Consider the following 22,180-nt stretch of genomic DNA (forward strand, 5'->3'; position numbering starts at 1 on the left):
ACGTAATTCAGGCAGAAGGAAATTGATCCCAGACACAAAAAGAAATTATTAGCAAATAAAATGGAAAATACGTAAGTCTAAACGAACACTGGCCCATGGGATTCCCTGGGAACTGACTGTGAATCTGAGATTTGCACACAGGAAGATTATGAGAGAGTTATCTAGGAGGCAACATCTGCTGGGGAGTAAAAGAATTGAAATTGGCAGAGAAAGAAGTTGAATTGTGATGTAGTCACAACAAAACATTATCTGATCCCACAGAGAGCTCTGGAGCTGGGATGGCCACCAGTGTTGTCTCACCTTTCAGGAAGGGGACCTTTATCCTGTCACATACACACAATAACCAGGCTTGGATATGAGCTGCCACCAGGGAGGAGACATGACTTTGGGCCAGGTCATTCTCTTCTGCTGAGAACAATTCCCAGTGAGGGACTCAGTTGGGAGCCATAAGCCACCAACTCTCCCAGCATCTGGCAGAAGGAGTGTCTTAGTCCTGAACGGGAACTGAGGCAGCGCACACAATGCCCACTACAACACTCAAAACAAAAATGGTAGAAATAAAATACATGATAAAATAGCATATAAATCAAGAAAGATGATGGTAGTTAAAATATTCTAAGGTCCTAGTATTGTTTAGGACAAGAATAAAGTTCTTGATTAACTTTAGACTTTGCTAAGACTGAATTTTTTTTTTAAGAAACAGCTATTTACTGATTACAAGAGATGCACTAAAACATAAGGCTTTGAAAGAGTAAAAGCAAAAAAGATGAACAAAGGTATACAAGGCAAATAGGCCAACGAACAACAAAAAGCTTGGGTACCTCTATTCATATCAGAGAAAACAGGTTTGAAGGCAAATAGAAATGTTAGGGATAAAGGATGCACTACAAAATGATAAGTGTAGTTCACCAGGGAGGTATAATGACTCTAAACTTGAACACACTCACAAGCCTCAAAATGTATGAAGCCAAGATTGTCAGAACCACAAAGAAGTACAAACAGATACATAAACCATAAATCAAGCACAAAAAGTCAGTCAGGATATGAAAGATGTGAAACTAAAGGCTCCTGGAGGTGTGACTGGTGACAGAAGTGGAATTTAAGACCCGTGTATCTTCTCTACTCCAGAGCACTTCCCACTGTCTCCTCCAGATAAGATAGTGGAAACTGAAAGAATCAAGGGACAGGAAGATATACAACAACTGATATCAGACTCTGATTGTAGAATGTATCTTTTTGGTGGGAAGGACATTTTCCTATTTCTCTCACTGAAATCTAACATTAAGAGTGTTGAAAGTTACACTACTACCTACAAGAGCAAAAATGGTATGGTTTTTCAGACACCAATCAAGTGACTAACACATCCGTTGTTCCTGATTCGTTGTTCTTCTTCCCTGTTAGGTGTAGATGGCAGAAAAAACATATATATTTCTTTGCTGCTCGGGACCAGTGACCATATTGATCTTCACAAAGAAAACCTCTGCTTAATCTAAATTGTCTGGGAAAAGTGACTTAATCATAACACAAAGTCTTATCTGAAAATAGGTGTGATGCCTCCTTCCTCAGCCCCTCTTCCGATTTTCAAGCTACATTGTACCTTGGGAATAAGACAGATCTGCTATGAAGTTAGATAAGCTATAATCAATATCACCAGAAAATTGCAAAAGCCTTTGCCCAGAATATAAGGATTTTGCCTCTCTTCTTCTCAGTAGAAGTCATGGATAATGTCACTTAGAGAAAAATGTTCCAGTGCAGTGACCATTTTTCTGTTTTAACAGGCTTCATCTTCTAGTAAATATACACCAAGCCAAGCCTGGCAAATGAAATGCTTATCAGGGGATGATTCCTCCCAGCCAAAGTTCCCATGAGGACAGACAGCTGAGCCCCAGAAATACCCTTCCTGGGAGATCCAGCTGGAGGTACCAGGCAGTCGGCCCAGAGAACACAAGTCAGCCTGGGCCCTGTGGCCCAACCGGCAGCCCAGCAGCCAAGCCTTGGTTGGGAGGCTGGTGTGCAAGAATTGCCCCTAACCCTCTGGGATTTTTGCCTATGTGGGGTCATTGATTTCTCTGGAAATATGTTCTCCCACTCCTTAGGGAAAATAAAAAACCCAAAACATATACTAACAGACACACTAACTTTTGCTCACCAATCCAGAAGGTCTGGCCCCAGTTAAACACCACTGCTCCAGCCTTAGCTTCTCTTAGAACTTCTACACAAACAGTGCACTTTGTAGAGAGAAAGCAAGTGCTTGAGAGCATGGGTTCTGAGGTCAGGCTTTCAGTTTGAACTCTGGCCTCACAGCTGACCTTAGGCAAGCACCTTAACCTGACTGTCCCAGTTTCCTTGTCTGTAACATAGGGAAAATAATAGTACCTGTTTCATAAGGATGTTGTTAGGATTGAGTGAGCTCACTCGTGCAAAGGGTTTAGGTGGGTTCCTGGCACAAATCAACATTTGTGATTGTCACTGTTCATTTCATTGCTAGTCCCTTTTGAAGGTCTCTTGGTATCTTTTCTCAACCAGACCAGCCCTTGGTCTAGGTTGGACTCTCTCTTCATTCAGGAGACATCTGGCTCTGAATGACATCTTACCTTCATTTTCTACCTGGCCATTTTTGCTTGTGCAACAACTCATTTTGGGCAGATGCAGAGATAGTATAACCCCTTACTTTACCAAATTTAGGAAAACTCTCAAGGTCTTCTTTAACTAATTTAGTCTTTTCCTGGGGTTTGGGGTTCCTGTATGAAATTGGTGTTTTCACCTTACCCCACCCAAACTCAGTGTCTGTGGGAGTTACAGTGTGTCGCTCTGGGTCCCTGACTCACTGCTTCTTAATCTGCTCCATCTCCTTTCTCCCATGCGGGGCTGGTTGTCTTATCAGCTGGTCTCCTCAGAGCTCATCAGCCTGCATTTCCCTCTTTCCTAGACAAAACCCCATCTGTGTCACTGGACAGATCCAACAGGCATCCGTAGGCCAGGGCTGTAGGCCCCAGACCCGGAGAACATAATGTGTCATTTTAGCCCCTTGACAACTGGCACCGGCCCACTCTGGCTGAGTCAGGAAGGAAATAAATGTTGACCTTAGAATGCCCCTACCTCCCCACTGATCCCTGCCCTTCATCTCAGGCCTTCATCCAAATCTACCCTGGGTGTTGCTATGGTCGCTCCTCCTCAGGAACAACCTCAGGAAAACTGAGAAGTTGCCTCTCTTGATGGCTTAGCATTTTAGAGAAAAATTTTGAAAAGAGCCAAAGACAAGAATAGCCTGACGGAGGCTGTTGAGACTTCATGCTCTCTCTGGGGTGGGATGGGGCGGGGGAGACACCTCCCACAGCCGCCGCACTACCTGGCTGCCCACCCCACCCTCCACCAGGCCATCTCTGGCCACAGACCCACACATTTCTAGGCACACGGTTGATTCTAAACACGTATCTGTTGAATTAATTAGCCTTTATTGTAAATAATGTAAAAATATCCAAATAATGGTTCAGTTATGCCCTAGGCACAGTTGAGCCATACCTAGATGCAAAGCCTTTGTATAAGGATGAAGAGAACTAATTGGTGTGGGAGGCCCTATCCTGTACCAGATGGTTCACTTGTGTACTTCACTTCCTCTTTCCTACAATTCTGAATGGACTGTACTACCATTATTATTCTGAGTTCACGGCAGACAGAGACTCTCCAGGAGCTTAAATAACTTAGAAAGGCATGATGGAGTAAAAACATAATTATTTTCCAACGCCTATTTTAGCTTCAAACCTTTTTCCAATAAATTGGTGATTATCAAACAGAGGACAGTAGAATTCTTCCCAAAAGAGGGATTGGGGGCCCATAGCCACCCCAACTGTTCAGCCTTCAGCCCTCATCTACCTCCCCCTGCAGAACCTCTCACCCTGAAAAACACATCCGGAATCACAGCTGCCTTGGAATCCCAGCTCTATCGCCCACAAGCCACGAGGACATAACATGTCCTCGTCTCTGCTTTCTGTTTGTCCACCTGCAACAGGACAGAGCGTTGTGATGACTGCCTGACCTGAGGTGGGCTCAGCAAATGGCAGCCATGTGACCTGCTCATGTTCACACAATGAGCAAGCAGTAAAGGCCAGATTGAGCCCCAGGCCCACGATGTCAGAGTCCACTGGCAGCTCCAGCTAGAACATAGAGAAAGGGCTCAGGGCCCAAAGGCAAGCCAGTTTAGGAACAAATCTGGAATGCTAACAAGAAAGAACAAACACTGGCAAAGCATAAATTTGGCAAAGGAGAGCACTGGCCCCAGCCAACACTTACACAGACTGTTGAAATTCCCCAGCATTGAACTCAACTGTCTACAGGGCAATCAGTTCAGTGTAGACAAGGCTGATGGGAAAACAAATGTGGCAAACACATCTGACTGGTGATGCAATGTTTAACCTGCCTTGAAAGACTGTATAAAAAATATATGATGTCTGAAATTTCACTTGTTTTGGAATTTTTAAATCAGTTTACAGATGTAATATAAATTTAAATATTTTGTAATAAATGTTAAAACACTTATGAGACAAACGTATTAGAAGCTTCGAGTCAGTCTGTCAGTCATTTTTCTATCAATGCCTCATCATCAACTCTAAGTTTAATTTTAAAAATAAGAAAATTACACCCTTCCACCCACTACAGCAGCTAACCGTTCACGTTCAGCCACTAAGAGCAGACCGGGTGGCAGATCTGTGGTGTCCCTTTATCCACGTTCCACTCCATCGGAGCAAGCACTCACCATCCTTTCCACCCTGGCCTCTGCCACCGCAGAGAGATCGGTGGGACCCGAAATGCCCTGTTAGTTGCCACTGCCAAAGCGGGCAGAGCAGCTGGGTCAGACTGACACCAGCTGGGGGAGCCAGTCCTGATTCAGGGGTGGCATAAGGCTCCCCAGTTTGGGCTCAGTGACAGGGAAGGTGATAAAGAGGCACACCTGCAGGTTATTACTCTGAACTGCAAAACCTGAACAGCAAGATGAGAAGGAAACCAAGATAGGCCAGTTCTTAAGCAAGGAAACTGAGTCTAGCAACAGGCTTCCCTGTGAAGATTCCTCAAGACTTATTAACCATCTCTGAATCCACACTATTTCTTAAGGTACAATTTCATACGGTTTCATTATAAGAAATAACATTGTCCTAATTTCTCTTTTTCTTTACTAGGAAAAACTATCAAATGGTGGCTCGTTTCTTCATTTGAATGGGGCCATGAATGAGGTTTCAGAACAGGCATAACATGAGACTCAGATTAATGTATAAGAAGGTAACTGGTTTAGATAATGCTATCTTTCAAACTATGCACAGAACCTCTCAAGATATATTCAAATAACTGGGGTCCCTTTTCCTTCCCCCCAAAATGCACTTTGGTCATTGTGGTAGACAAAATAGTGGTCTATCACTACCAAAAGAGATCTTTGTCTTATTCCCTAGAACCTGTAAATATATCCTTTACATAGCAAAAAGGACTTTGCAGGGGTGACTGAGTTGAGAACTTTGAGATGGGGAAACTGTCCTGGACTATCCAGGAGGGAGGAAGGGTCCAGGAGGCTAGGAATGCAGGGGCCTCTGGGAGCTGAAATGGATTCTTCCCTAGAGCTTTCATAAGCAACACTGCCCTGCCAACACCTTGATTTCAGCCCAAGGAAACCTCTTTCAGACTTCAGATCTCTCGAATTTGTGAAATTTTAGGCCACTTAATTAGTGATAATTTGTTACAGCAGCAATAGAAAACTAATACATTCATGTATTACCTTCCTTCCCATCCTACACCCCATCTCTCCTCCATATATACACTGTAGCCTGCTCTGGCTGAAGTATCAATTCTTCCAGGAAGTCTTCCTTCCTGACCCACACTCCACCCCCTAAAAGAGGTGAAGTGCCTCTCTCAGTTCTGACCTCCCCTCAGAACATCTGTCACACTGTATTATAATTGACTGTTAATTTGTTCACCTCCCCCACCAGACACAGAACTTCTGTAGGGTATCCCCTGCTCTTGGCACAGGGTCTGGCACAGCACAGACCCTCAAAAAAATATTTCTGAAATGAATAACTTCTATTTCAAAGGTTTTGAGCTGTTCATCTTCTCCTGAAAACAAACTATACCCATTTTCACCTGAGACAGTGAACATCTATGGAACGAATGAACAAGGGGAAAAAAAGTGCTATTGAATCACAGTACTTTCATCCATGAACTGTATCAGAGAAAAGTAATATTGTGCTAACCAGCCCACTGGCCATTTTAGGCTCCCCTTTTTTCCCCAAAACCAGATTATCAGCTTTCCTCTAGGCAGTCCTCTCTACAACATTTCGACCATTGCTACTGGGTTTAATACAGATTTGCCAAATGTTAACTTTGCTCAAATAACTTTGTTTTAGGTTATTCTGTATACAGCAATAGTGCCAGGAAAGGCAATCTGTATCATTTAAGGAACTTGAAATTTTTATCTATATTCATAAAAGAAAAAAGTTACAAAAGTGATGCAGCTATTTTTCTGAAGGAAGTGGGGAAAATGCCTCATTGAGGGATATAAAATTCTGAAGGGAACAGAAGCAAGATTTTACAAGACTATTTGAGATAATGTCAAGTACAAGAACAAAAGAACATAAACTAAGGCTCAGAAAGGGTCAGACCCTCAAGGAATTTAAGCAGAATTTCTTTAGACATAGAGAAGGAAGTTTACAGAGGAAAAAGCAGAGGGTTGAAATGGGGGAAAGGCTGTTGTAAATATAGTTGAAGCTGTTAGACCAAAATTGTTCCCTGAGTTATACTCAAATCATAGATCATGGCTTCTAATTCCTCAGAACAGAGCAACTTGAGTTGAATAATGGGCTCTCTCTGGGTTGTGTCATTTTTATCTTCTTCTTAACTTCCTTTAAATCAGTCCTTTAATTTAGCCACTTGGCAGGGCCTTAGGATACGTAATCCAGGTAACCCTGCTCTCCAAGGTTACCAGACAGAGCCTTGGTCTCACAGACGAGAAAACCAAGACGTGGAGATTAAACTGTTTGCTATAGGATGGGTAGTGAGTCCCTGAGGGGGAAGACTAGAATTCAGAGCTATTAGACACAAAGGTGCTGCTTATTGAATTAAACCCTGGGTTTGTGATCTTCTTTTCCATCTCAGAAATGAGGCTGTCATGATGAAATTCCCATAGACTCCAGGGACCACTGTTATTATTTACCTACTGCGTGCAAAACCCTTTATTACAAAAGATGCCAATTATTGTCTTGCCATTTACTTGATAACACAGTCTTGTTAAATGAGTGGTATGGTCAATAGTATGATTTATTCAAAGGGGAAAGAAATCATTCCCGGAAGGAAGTGGACTTGAGCTAGCAGCAGGAGGATGGGAAGCAGTGGAAGTTGGCTAGGTACAGAGAAGGAAAGGAGAGTGGAAGAGGGTCCTGAGATGCACAGTGGGGTTGGGACACCACGTGTCCTCAGCAGAGGTCTTATGTAAGAGAGATGTCAGCAACCTCCTGGTACAGGGCAGGTCAGGATTGAAAGCTGGCTCAGGGGATAGTTAGTGCCAGACCAGACCAGGTCCAAGTGACCAGTTCTCTGAAGGGGCTGCTCAGATCAACAAACCCCGCTTAGGGCAAGTGAGTGTCAGAGAAAGTCATGGTAACATGTCAGTAATATGGATGGAGGTCGTTGAAGTCAGAACAAGCAATCAGCTGGTTTTTCCCGTCCTTCTACTCTGTGAAATGAAGAGACTGGTACTAATATTTTTAATACACTTTGAAAACAAAAATGAAATAATGTGTTGTTCTATTAAATTTGCACAAAATTTTTTTAAATGTTTAATGTTTACTGTAAGAGTGCTATAAAACAGACATTGTTATATTCACTGATGGGGACATAAATTGGACAAACTTTCTGCAAACAATTGTAATTAATTCACTTATTTAACAATTATTGATGAGGCATGTCCATGCTCACCAGGCACACGCCTTTAAAACATCTCGTCTTTTTTTCACCCTCCTTTTCCCCAGAGCTCTCTTGGTGCCCACTGGCTTCCCAGAGCATCTCATCACAATATACCCTCAAGAACAACAGTAAATATTTTCCCATATAACCTGAACCCTAACCACAAGTCAAATATTTCATCTGATACTCACCTAGAAAGAGTGATCTAGTCCAACTCTGAAGCAAAACTGTGTTGTCCAATTACATACTATACAAAATGTAGTGGAATTTGTGGGCACTTTGATGGTGATTCTGACCATGCTGAATATTCCCCTGAATCATTGATGTTAGACTCTGACCTTGTCCCTAAGATACTCCTCTGACTCAAGCTCAACCACCTGATGCAGAAAAGCTAAGGTTCGCAATCTATTCATGTGTTTCCTATGCAGAGATATTTGCATTGTAAAAGAGGACATTCAGAGGAGCAATAGTTTATCCATAAGGAATAACTGTTGTAGGTGTGATACTTATTGGGGAGAGGCCTTTTAGCCAGGCTCCTACTGGTACAATAGGCCTTGAATTCCATCTCCTTTGGTTTTACTAAAAGAACTGCACTGGTCCAAAAACGTGGTTCAGTCTTGGATGCCCTTATATACATTGCAAATGCTTTGGGAACACTGTTATCAGTGCATTTCTCAATGAATCAAATCAACACTTACTGAGCATCTAATAGGAACCTAGCTATATAAGAACTTTCATATATATTATCTCATTTAATCCTCACAATCACTTTTGTGAGGTAGGTTTTATAGCTATTTTTATAAATGAGGAAAGTGAGGCTCAAATAACATTGAGTTGTATGGTTAGTAAAGCAAAGATGTGAACTCAAGTCTGACTGACCACTGAGCTGATTGCAATGGGACAGTGCTTCTAAATGACCTGCCTATAGACATATGATACCACTTACATACAACCTTTTGATTGGGGCAGGAAAGTTTCCAAGTTCCTTGTATCATCCTTGTAGTATAGATCGCCTAAGAACTCCCTACATCTCTGAGTCACTTAGCAATTTGAAAAGCACTTTTAGCTATATTATCTCAATTGACTATCAAAACTTCATGAGGCTGCAGGGCAAATATTATCACTCTCAGTTTTATAAATAAACTGATGACCGGAGAGGGTTAGAACAGACTAAGGTCACAGGGTTGGGAAAAGGTAGACATTTTGTAGCTGGGAATGGTGGGAAATTGACTCTGGAACACCCTGCAACACCACATGGTCCAGGCTTAGACTTTCCATCAATGTCACAAAGCAGCTACCTGTAGAAGAGCGTCAGCACGGGGTCTACCTACAGCTGCAAAAACAGGAGGCCAAGGTCTGACTTGAGGAGCCTATGTATTTCTCCTTAGGAAACTATTTCTGGCTCATGCTGAACAGATTAGAACATTCCAAACTCATACCAGGACTTAAGTCAGAATCCAAAATCTTTCTTTGCAATTTCCATAATATTTTTCTCCTTTCTAAAATTGCTCACTTAAAGATCTGCCCATTCCTACCCGTTTCTCGGTTAGTTTCCAAAGCACAAAAATTACATCAGGCAAAAATTTATGTGTTTGTTCTCCAAACTACAACAAGCTTGCCTCCCTACCCAGTTTCAGATTCCTCCAGTATATCTGTGCTTGTAAAGGCTTTATTCATGGGTAAGGAGAGATTAGATAGCATTTGGCTAGAGATCCAAGAACATAACAAATTTCAACTTACCCAAGGGGACCCCAAGACAGAAAACACACAAGGTGAAATAGCAAGAGTGAAACAAGATACCCCTTTCTTATTAGCCAGATGTGAATATCTTAGATGAATCCTATTTCCCATACACGGGGGTGGACCACAGGGAAATCCCACTGACCCTTATTCTATATTTATGTTCCAGGAGTAATAGCGACAACCTTGGATTTCATCCCTGAAAATTTTCCCTCTGTTGACCTGCCAACACATACCAAACCGTATCTTCAGAGGCCACAAAAACTGACATTCAACATATAAGGGGAACAAAATGGGGTTAACACAGAGCTACCACGATGCTCGGTCCAGGCCTCTCTACCCTGCCTGCCGCTTCAGACAATGTACAACTTAACAAAGCTACCAACAGAGTCAGCAGAGAGCAGAGAAAACTTTTACCACAAGATAGGAATGAGCATCTATAATGGCAGATTCCCCTAATGAAATGGAAGGTCTTTGGGGTTAAATGCGTGAGTGAGGCCCACAAACCCTCCAGCACCTCGGGGCTGGATATGCCAGTCCAAGATTTAAACAGATAGAAAGCACCTCTTCTGTCCTTGAGAGGACAGATAAACATAATAAAAAGGAATGTGATGCCCCGCTTTTTAAATTTCTCTTTTCAGTCACTTGTCGGCCATCTATTTCCTAAATGTTACAGGGACTTAATGCTATAATAATTCAATAGGCAGGAAGATGCAGTCAGCCCTGAATACCCAAGATCCAATCATTGAAGCATATACCACTGAGATTTTTAGTTACTGGTTTGAATGTTCTTTTGTGGCCACTCTTCTAGGGAGAAGAGTTGAAACTTTTCCAACCCCTATCTTGTTAATTCCATGCATTAAAGATTGAAATGCACCCAAATTTCTTTTCCAAAGAAACATGTTATACCAAGGATGATTAGTACATTAAAATCTGGAAGCACACAAGCTGGAGCCTGAGATACTTAAAAGATCCTTTTTAAAAAGTATGCACTGACATTTTCCCTGTTGCCCTTATATCTCACGGAATCACAATGCTAGAAAGCAGACCCAGGGAACTGAGTGTATTTCTTAGCTTACTTGGAATAGGACTCATTTTGAATGACTCTTATTGGAATCTCAGACTTACAGAAGGCACCCTGAAGTCACAAACAGGTTGCTCACGAGTGTGTTTTCCTTGATCTGCACAAGGGTTTTACATTTTAAAAAATGTGTTGCCAACATTGAAAGATCAGGACATTACTCAGAAGAAAAGTGGGATCCTTGGCTTTCCTTTTAAAACCAGAAGCTCTGGCCGTGCTGTGCAGTGTTCCCACGTGGCCAAAATCAGCCAGAGTGGGAGGAGGGCTGCTCCCCGCAGACAGGCAGGGGACTCCAGCCCCGCCCCACCGCCTGCCCCCACCACCCGGCCCTACCCCTCCCAGCCCTTGGAGGCATTTTAGTTTGTGACCCCTGCTCCCAAGCAATGGTTCTCAAACCTGAGGGTTTTATCAGAATCACCTGGAAAGGACCCTTCACCCTCCCCCGCTACCTTCATCCCAAATACATATGGAGAACCACTGCCTCAGATAGCATCCAGTCCATCAGTGAAACAGAAAAAATGTGTTACTTCTATTTACCTAAAGATATGTTTATGTTCTACTCTTACCACTGAGGCAAAAACAGATTCTACTACAAAGTGTGTCTGACAATCAAAACCTTCCATCAATCTGCCTAATACATTCAAACAACCAACCAATACAGACAAGGGGGGAAAAAATCTTTCAAGATACTTCATTTTACCCTGATAAAACTGGTAAAATGTCTTAGTCAAAATAATCAAAGTGGTTAACTATCATCCGGGATCAAGTCTGACTCCTGGAGTTTTATCCCATGCTTTGCAACATGGTTGGGAAAACCTCTAAAAAGTGAGGTCGGGGGTGGGAAGCGGGTTCCTAGCCAAAGCAATCAGTTCTATGAATCCACTTACAAGAGCTGAGATCCTCATGTCTTAAAACAACCACCTTTGCAACAAATTCAGAAACAGTCCAAGTCCCCAAGCCCAGTGCAGACTAACGCTGCCCCGGGTGTGGACCACAGACCGGCAACACCAGCATCATCTGAGAGCTTGTTTGAAATGGAAACTCTCAAGTCCCATCCCAGACCTATTAAATCAGACACTCTTGGGGCAAGACCCAATGAGCTGTAGTTTAACAAGCCCTCCAGGTGATCCTGATGTGTGCTAACATTTGAGAATCATGGGTAAGAGTCTTCTAGAGAGCCGAAAACATCCAGATTCCTGGGCCCCACTCCCAAGTGCATTTCTAGCAAATTCCAACGCAAAACTGCTGCTATGAGTAGCACTGCTCTAGACTCGTGGGTCTCAGCCCTGACTGCACAGTAGAATCATCTGAAAAGAAGAAAAAGGGAGAAAGAGATTATTTCCCAGGCCCCACTCCAGACCGCCTGAAGCAGGAATCTCTAGGGATAAGGTCAAGACCCTGGTCTTTTTTAAAAGCCCACCAGGCAATTCTAATATGCAGTCAAGTTGAGAGCCCCTGCTCTCAACCCAGCTGATCTCCACAGCCAATTTTAGCTCCCCTATCACATCGATGTACTCACGTGTCCTCTCTCTGGAAATGTTCTGAGTCTACTTCTGTCTCAAGAGATAGCCATGACCAATGATCTCAGCTGTAGGAATAAGCCTTTCAAAGAGCAGCCTCTCATCAGTTTGGTAGAAACTGTCCCCAGCAGTCATTTTCTGACCCATGCTTGGGTTCGTATTTGAAGATGGTGTTATTTGGGGTTAACTGCTAAGGGACAATGTCAGCAAATTGTTCCTGCCAGTAGGTGGAACCCAGAGCCGTGAAAGTCAGACATCCTCCAAATAACACATTCCATGGCTAAAACTAAATGTTTTGGCTGAGGACAAGACACACAGATGTTCTAATATTCTCAATACCAATGCAGTTTCCTTCCAAGCAGCTTCAACAACTCCAAAAGAGATTTGTTTAACCCATTAACTAAAGTCAGGGAAGGTATCAATATGGCGGCAGGGGTCAGAGGACAGTGTACGCAGCCTTAAAACCTCCTTGAGGCTCGGGTTAAGGCAGGAGCTGCTGGAGGAGATGATCCCGGACTGTACAAAACCACTTTAGGGACTTTACAAAAGCTATGATGAGTAGAAATGTAGGTAGATGCCAATGTCTGCCTAAAATGTTTCTTAAAAGATTTCTAAGGAAAATTCCATAGGCCCAGTGGATCAAAGTATCCTCAGACTTGAGTTTTTCCTGAAGAAGTGTGTACTAGTGACAGCTCATCAAACAAGGGAAAGGATTAAGATGGAAACAAAATGCATATTCATGTGTAATAACTGGGTAAAAAGACACTGTAGGAGAAAATATTGATAAACAAATATTTTCCTAGAGAAAGTGGTATGTATATTTTAGCTTCATAAAAATACACTTGAAGGGAGGGGGGCACTTTTTTTTTTCCATTTTGGCTTTATTAGAACAAGAAGAGACTTTGTATCTCTCATCAAAAGACACCCAGGCCCTTTTGTCATGTCTGAGAAACTATTGATTCCTCTATTAAATTGTGCTACATGGAAAAATCTTGACAAGAGCAATATCATTTATTAGACTAACAAATATGTTAGTTGAACCACCTTTGGAGACTTCGAAAATCCATTATACAACTGCAGCTCTTTTTCAGAGACCAGGATGTATTACAGAGACCAACTCTCAGGACACAGTATGACTAATTTACTTGCACGTTCCAAGAGACCATTGTTTCTTAGAAAGAGTAGAAGAATTATAACCTTCAACTTTGGGGGAAATCACCAACAGCTGATGTGTCTATACTGACTATGTCAACAAGCTGGTTCTAAATTACCTAATATTTCCATTCTCAGCATTTTCTGACACTAAAAGTTTTATAATGGGAAAAAACAAGAGGAGAAACTACAAAGCATATAACTGACAGGTAATCTAAGCTACTTTTTGAGGAAAATAAGCGATTAATATGTGTAGTTTCATCAAACCTCCACCTGCCCGTTCATACCTTATCTAAACCACTCCTCACCCTGTTTCTGTTCCTTCTCTTCTGTGGAAGATGAGACTGTGGGGCCTTTATAAGACTTCAAATAACACACTCTACTCCTGGCCATATGCATTGTCCTCCATGGCAAGCAAGATATGCCAAACTCAAGAGAATCATAGCTCTAGAAGATGCTTCAAAGTTCACCTTGTCCAACCACTTCCCTTTGCAGGAATGAGACCCAGAAGGAAAGAGACTCAGTAAGACACAATAAATCGACGGCATAGCCAGCGCCCAGGACATGTGCTTCCCATCTGTTTGCCACACAGCCTCCCTTCGTCTATTACAAATATAGTAAAAAAAAAAAAATCAGGTTCTATCTCAACTTGCTTCACTGAGGCCAACCTGGAACACTCACCTGGAGACCTTCTTGATACTATCAAGAAACTAAACTGATCACTCCTTAGGATCAAGGTAAGTGGTCAGTGCCTAGATCCTGTGCAGAGAATCAAATGCACATCCTTCCGAATGCACCCCCAGCTCCGCTGAACCGTGTGCTGAGATTGGTGGGGTCTTTGAGGGTGCTGACTCCTGAAGGGAGAAGGAGAAGTTTCTGGGGCTGCCTGGTATCTCCCAAGTACAAGATGGCTGACTTGACTTTCTGCCAGTCCTTTCCAGGCTCTGGAAGAAGTGCTCAGGACAACAGGAGGATTCTGTGATAAGTCCCCAGTGAACCCAGAAGGAGGCGGCAAATTCCATTGCCTTCACCTATATCCAGACAAGAAGCTCAGAGCCGAGCAGACCCGGCAGTCGTAGCAGCATCCTCGGTCAGCATCTGCTCTGCGTGGCGCAGGAGGACACAGGACAGCAGCTGGAGCGAGGCGGGCAAAGAGGGCAGAGGAGGCAGGGAGGGGGATGAGGAAATAAGAGAATGTAAGTGAAAAAGAAGGGAGAACAGATGAGGAAAAGGGTTGAGTTCTGAAAAGGAACTGGGGAAGAGCCTTCTAATGCTCACCCAGATCCTGTTCTCCTTGCCTTCCGGGACCTTCTGAGCCCATGGAGGGATGACCCTTCTCAGCCTGTGGGTGGGTCCAAGTGACCAGTCCACTCCAGAGTGGGTGGATGTGACATGGGGTGGGGTGTTTCATTCCAGCATGAGCCCCTCGGGGGCTCCATACCCAGCCTAGGGGAGAGCGGCCACCCTTGCTGCTGTGGGCAGCGCCCAGGACAGAAGAAGCCTGGAATGCTGAGCCAACACATGGAAGACATTTGTCCTGGAGTGACACCCAGATTTACAGAAATAAACTTGGCGGAATCGAGCCACTGAAAATTAGAGGTGGTTTATTTCTGCAGTATAACCTAGCCTATCCTCATTAAATTATAGATCAAGAGCAGGAAGCAGAAGAAATAAGAGAGAAAGAAGAGAAGCAAAGGGCAGAGGGGAAGAGAGTGGGAGAAAAAGGAAAGAGGGAATGTGGGGGCCAAATGCAATGGCCTCTCATGTAAATTGCCTTCATCCCTGTTCGACGAGCTTAGCACAGGAAGGACACAGGCAAATGTGCCCAGGAACAACCCCCAAGGGAGAAGTCACTGCTCACGGGTGCCACGTTTACCACCATGATGTGTTTGTGGTCATCTCCTTGCTGAGTCATGCTTCATGTAATGCACATGTGTTTGTTTATTAAATATCATATTACTAAATGCTGGACATTGTAGTAAGCAAGAGGGATATGGAAGAGACCAAGACAGACATGGTCCCTGGCCCCATGGAGCTTGTAAACTATTATTTCCTTCCCTTTAAACTCTGCAGGGAACTCCATGCCAATATTCCACCTGGAAGAGAGACAAGAATGATTGCAAACTTCAGCCACCAGGCAGTGATGAGTTTGAGGAAAGAGCTCCAGAGGATGCACTGGCTGGTTCTTCCAGGAACCTGCTGTGGTGGGACCATGGTACAGAACCTGGAAGCTCTGAGGGTTTCTTCATCTCTGACATAATGAAGGTGGACCTAATGCCACTTTCAACTCTAATAATAGTGGTAATAATAACAGCACCGATAATAACAGCTAACATTTATTGAATATGTACTACATGCCAGGCACAAAGCTTGGATTCTTGCATTTAATCTTCACATCAACCCCGTAAAGTAGGCATTGCCATACCCATTTTGCAGATGACTAAACTGAGGCTCAAAAAGGTGAAAAAACTTGCCCAAGATCACAGAACTCGTAAGCAGTGGAGCTGTAATCTGGAGGGAATTCCTACTGAGTTCTGAGCACACACCCTTAACCACTCTGCCAAAAACTACTACCATAAAGTGTATCTATAACTGTGGTTAAAGGAAAATTAAACACTGAGACAAAGCAGATGTGTTCTTTTACACTCTCTTGAGATGCTAATACTCCACCCACCCCTACCCCAGAAAACAGTCCTAGAGAGATAAAGTGCCTACTGGAAACGAAGTTTAACCATCGTTTTCCATCTCTTCTGAGAAATGAAGGGCTTTTGTTCTGGCTGTATATGGTTCTTGCTCTGTGTTGATCTGGTCTGTGTTGATTTAGTCCACAGAAAGGATAATATGATTCTTCCCTCTAGACATTACCCCATCTTTCTCGGCTCCTATGACTCTTGGGACAACCTCCTGTCCCTCCTTGCCCACACCTGACCAGCTAGGTCATTGGCCATCCCTGCACCACACCCATTTGCAGCCTGGGTCCCTGCACTCTCCAGACATATTTTCACCCGAAACACCTCTGCCCATCACTCTATTTCAGCCAGTGCTGGTTACTTGTGTAACCTGTCTGTCCTAAAAACGAATAAGAACGTAAACCAACAAACAATTTCAGACATTCTTCTCTAGGCTTGTAATGGAACTGCAGGCTAGCTAGGTATTCAGTGAATCTTGGGATCTGACTTTTTAATTAAAAAATGGTTTCGAAAAGCACTTGAGTAGAAATTCTAAGTAACTGCCTGCCAACTCCAACTACTGTGACTAAGAACCCAACAACAAGGAGAATTGTATGCAGAGGAAACAAGACTTTGACTGCAGCCTTAGAGGGGAAAGACACTTTAAAACATGTAGCCTGGAGGGTGGGCTGCATGTGGTACAGTACAGCTGGTCAACTTTATCCTAACCAAGAGAGCCCTTTCTGTTGGAGGGTGCATACACAGCCTCAGGCCCATTCTGTTTGTCTGCACATTGTATGTGGTGCAATGTCTAAAAAAAAAAAAAGGGTTAATCTGCTATCAGTATTTTTTAAACAGAAGGTTTCACACAGAATCCAGATTTCAGACTAGTCTTGACATCAGAAGATCTGGCAAAACTCTGAGCCTACATCCCCCCAGGGCTAAAATGGGACAGGGCCTGAGCTCTCTGATTCACCACAGTCCCCACCATTCCCTGATGGCTCACACCCTGGCCTGTTTGTCTGTTTAAGTTATCTCCCTGGATCCTGCAAGGTCCTTGAGTCACCACACTGATTCCTCATCACTCGCTGACTGGGGAGCAAAGGAGATTATGGGCAGGTTGTACCTGGGTGTACATGTACCCCATGTCCTTTTAAACCCCTGATCCGGTCTCCTCTAACTTGCTCTCCACTGAGCATTGCTACATTGGCCCTAACAGAATAAGGCTCACCCAAAACATGGGTCTGAGCCTAGCGTCCCATTCCCAAATGATATTGCTGGTTATCTACATGGGGCCCTCACTTCTGAGTTCTACATGCAAATCTATAGGGACGTAAAGCAAATTAGTGGTTAGCAAATTACTGGGGCTGGGATCAAGAATGGGGATTAACTGCAAGTGGACATGGGGGAGTCTTTCGGGAAGGATGAATATGTTCTAAAACTGGATATTGGTGATGGCTGCACTACCCTGTAAATGCACTAAAAATCATTGAATAGTATATTAAAAACAGGTGAATTTTATGGTATATTCATTATACCTCAATAAAGCTATTTCTTTAAAAAAGAATCATTATGGCTGCTTCATGGAGAATAAACTAGAGGGGGACAGGGGTGAAATCAGGGGTCCCACTTTAAAGGCTTATATAATTGTCCAGGAGAAAGTCGACAGGGACTTGGACCATGATGGTAGCAGTGGAGGTGGGTGGGGCATGGTCAGACACTGGATGTGTCTGCAAGCAGAGCAGAAAGAATTGGCCAGTGTGAGAGAAAGAAAAAGCAAGGTGACACCAAGGTGCTTCTTGGGAGAATGGAGCTGTCGTTTACTGAATTGGGGGAGACTGTGGGAGAAGAAGGTAAGGGAGGGTGTGGGAAACATAAGGAGTTCTGTTTTAGACACGTCAAGCTCTAGATACCTGCTAAGCAAGGAAGCTGAGAAACTGAGTAGGATGGAATATATAAGCTCAGGGGAGAAGCTGCTCGAATGAAATTAGAATAACCAGTGGAATTCCTTTGAACCAAGCTACTGAACCAAGGTTTAACAAAATGCCTCAGCATTTTTACTATGCAAGCTGCTGGCGAGATGCAATGGGCAAAACTGCATGTCTGCCGTGTGCGTGCACCCCCACCCACATATACAAACATATATATGTATATATAATATATGCACATATTTATTTTTGCTTATTTTCACATATATCAAAGTATACGTGTACTATTAGAAGTTAGGCAGTCACTTTTGGGGTAAAGAGTCCTGGATTAGGGGCCGAAGGAGAAGTGTAGATAGCAGGCAAAAAAGGATATAACCCGTTTCATATGCACTACCTTCATAAAGAAATAACATCCAATGACAGTGTCATGATAGGAGGGGAGAAAACATCGTATGGTTGTTAACCATTCCCAAATTAATACATAACTAAATCTCCAACTGAAACTCTGAAAAAATAAAATAAAATAAAAAGGCAGGCAGGCAACAGTAAGATATTTGGCTGCTGTTTTTTTTCCCCTGGCATCATAAAACTGTAAAATCTTAGACATGTAAGGGACGTTGGACTGAATTTAATCCAAGGCTGACTTACCCAGATGAGATACAAAGCCCCAAAAAGATGAATCAACTTGTCCACAAGCATGTACTTAATTTCTTTACAAGCACTGCATGAAAAGTAGCTGTCTACCTCTGTCTTTCAGAAGGAAATAATAAATCAATTTTGTACATTCTGAAACTTTTCACAAGAGGATAGCTGTTGTGGCATCAAAAACTTTTCCCATTATTGGGGTTTATCAAAAAATAAAAGAATTCAGTGGAAAGCAGTTTAGCTATATAAGTCAAAATATTATATGCACATATCTTTGAACCCAAAGATTCTACTTCTAGAAATTTAGGTAACAGATATTTTGAAGTCTACAAATATTGTTCCTCAATTTTTCTTCTATTGCTTCTACTAATAAAAAAATAACAGTACTATTATTACTATAAGTTGAAAGTAAATGATGTATCAGGTGTTTTTAATTAAACACTTGCTAGCTCTATCATCAGGTATATCATACAATTAAGGTATATCATACAATGCAAATACCATACAATCACAAAAATACAATGTGGTGCTATATTTACCAATATGAAAAAAAATCTCAGACACGCTGAATTTAAAGGAAAACAGACTGAAGAACAAATGATTGAGGTTTCTAAATTTTAAAAGAAAATTTTAAGAACCTAATATATAGTATATTCCTATTTGAGAATGTAGAAAAGAACGAGGGGGTAGGGCACTGGAGGAGGGCAGCAAGCAATAAAGATGTAGAAGAATGTTCACCAAAATGTTAACCATGGTTACCAATGAACGTTAGGAATTGAGATGAGGTACGGTTTTTGGGTTTTTTCTTAGGATTTTTCTGTATTCTTTGAATTTTTCTTACCGTGAGAATGCATAATTTTTCTAACCAGAAAAACTTTAAAGTTAATTTCATTTTGAAATGTAATAAGTAAGTCTCTTTTTCCCCCATCCCTTTTCAATAAGGAGCAAATAAATGCAAGCGGGGTGTTGACTCACTCAGGAAGGCCTTCCGGGTGCTAGAGTAGGGAATCCGCGGGCGCCGGGCTTCCAAACGGACAGCAAGAGCCAAGAGCCGGGCACAGGGTTAAGGGTGGAGAGCCGGCAAGTGGAGCAAGGGCCAGGCAACTACAGTTTTTCCCCTGGTACCAGAGGAATCTGTCCCAGAAGCTGGAAAACTTGGCTGCCAACTTGGTCGGCGCGGTGCTGGAGGGCGAGGAGAGCACCGTGCGCGTGCACGTAGGCGGCAGGGCGGGAATCGGCCTCAAGCTCCACCCACAGCACAGCCCCAGCGCATTAAAGAATCAATGAAGCCCCAATAGCACCTGCGCGTTAGCTGCACTGGAGCAAGGCCTCAGCTCCAAAGCTCGAGGCTCACGGGAGTGCCTGCTCCCTCGTACGGAAATAGAAGCACGTTTTTCAGTGTTGGTTGGTTTCTAATCTGTTCATTTCCTCTCGTGATGGGAAAGGATTCATAAAGGACAACCAGTCCTTGATCCCTGCCTTCTGAATACCGATCCCCAAGCCAACTCAGAGAGCATCCAGCGTCTCCTCTGGTCGAGGACCAGGCGACGTTTCCTATTTTAAAGAAACATTGCCAAGTTGATCAGATGACCTACTTTGGATCACAGATGTCACAAAACCTGCACGTCCCACCTGGGCAGCCAGGTCCTTGAATGGCCTCTGAAAAAGTCCTGTACTCCTTTCCTCCTGGAGCCCCCTCTTCTCCTCCCTCCCCACCAGCCTAGTGAGAAAAGTGAGCATTTTCTTTTTTATTGCACTGAGACCACTTATGCTTTGCGGTGTAAGTCCCTCCCTCTCTTTGACCACCTGCCCTCACCCAAGTAGAGAAATAGTAGGTTCTTCCTTTCGGGTTTTGTCATTGAAGGCCTTCTGGTGCCACCGATGTGCCTTTGAGGAAAAAAGTATAATGAACACCAAAAGGGTTGACAGGCCCAGCCTAGAGATGAAGCTTCACCAAATCATACCTTTTGCACAATCAAAAATGGGTGTTATTTTCAGGCTCCACCTGCCCAGGAGGAAAGCAAAGCCCTGAGCCACTTTCTGTTGCTGCAAGTTTGAGAAGGGCCGCAGCTGTGATGAAGAGCTCAAGCCCACACTGGTCCCATGAGGCTTCCTCCATAAGTGAGCTTTTATGCCCAGGCTTACAGGAGCCCTGTGTCTGGGCCGCTGATTCCTGAGAATGGTAGCTACTAACAGGGAGGGCTGTAACCATCCCTGAAAAACATTTCAAACTGTGTTACAAGCTAACCCTGCCAGAGAGAGGGCTCCTACTTGGCTTTCTACATGGTTCTTAAGTCTCTTCAAAGCACTCAATTAAAAAATGCTGCTTCTATAAAACTCAGAGCAGACTCTTATTGAGCAAACAGCTGCCATGTGATTAGAAACACAGGAACTATTCTGAGGAAGGGATGCTTGGTGCTATTAATTTCTTCCTTTGTGTTCCAAGTATGGTTCCCAGAAAATGGGTCAAGGGAATAGTTTGTGTTCTTGCTTTTATTTTCAAAAATACAACTATAAGATACATTCACTGTAGAAAATGTTTTTATATGCAGAAAATTACAGAGAAAATAATCAGATTTATTTATAATCCCAGCATTCAGAAATAACAACCCTTTTGATGTTTTGTGATGTCTTTTGGTACCACATTTTTTCTATTTTGTGAAAACATAATTGAGATCATATTCTAAATAAAACTTTGAAATCTGTTTTTTTTTTTTTGGCTTACCATTGGTTAGCAATCATTTCACATGTTATTTTAAAAATCCTTATAATTTTAGTGGCTGTGTAGTATTCAATCATATAGGTATGACACCATTGGCTAACAAATTCCCAATAGGTAATTCTGAGAGAAACATCTTGAATCTCTCTTTTTGCATTTCAGATTATCCTTTGAAGATAGCATTCTAGCAGTGGTATTGCCTGTGAAAGGTAAATTCTGTAGTTAACTAAAGGACAACCTAACAGCCGTCTTAAAGTTATATCATGTCCTTCCATTATGTTTTACCTTTAAATATACATTACCAAATATTAATATATTAGCAAGGAAATTACTTTTTATAGCTTTTAACTCTTAGAAGCCCGTTCTGTGTTACAGAATTGATTTTTTAAAAGAATCCTAATCCTAAAAAAAGAAAATACTTCAAAATGTTAACTGTTTGTCTTTAGGAAATGGAACTTGAGTTTAATTTTTTCCTGCTTTTCCTTTTACAGCAATTTGCCAAATTTTCTATAATGTGCATAATGCCACTTTTACAGTGTTTCATAAAACAATATAAAAGTTTTTAAAAGAATATGTGCTCTTCTCTTTGACATTTCTAGAACAAGCCACTATATATTATAAGCATCTTTAACTCATCCTCCTGCTTATTAAAGCCCACAGTTGAGAAAAAAGTTTGAGTTCCAGATTTTCACTTTTTCCAGAAAATGCTTTGTGAATAACTTAATTGGACTAAAGCAAAGGAAAATGTATTTATAAAAACTGTAAATTACATTTATAAAAAATGT

The 22,180-nt window shown here is 42.5% G+C and overlaps 1 protein-coding gene across 1 annotated transcript in view; it reads right to left on the reverse strand.

The window, feature by feature from the left end:
• Positions 1-20,075, reverse strand: part of LOC307188263 (U3 small nucleolar RNA-associated protein 14 homolog A-like) — a 521,128-nt gene extending 501,053 nt beyond the window's left edge. Inside the window, 1 exon segment of the mRNA XM_079925187.1 lies at positions 19,652-20,075. The gene's annotated coding sequence lies outside the window, so the exon portion shown is untranslated.
• Between the last annotated feature and the right edge of the window lie 2,105 nt (positions 20,076-22,180).

This window comes from Stenella coeruleoalba, assembly GCF_951394435.1.
Source record: "Stenella coeruleoalba genome assembly, chromosome: 6".
Classification (NCBI taxonomy): Eukaryota; Metazoa; Chordata; class Mammalia; order Artiodactyla; family Delphinidae; genus Stenella; species Stenella coeruleoalba.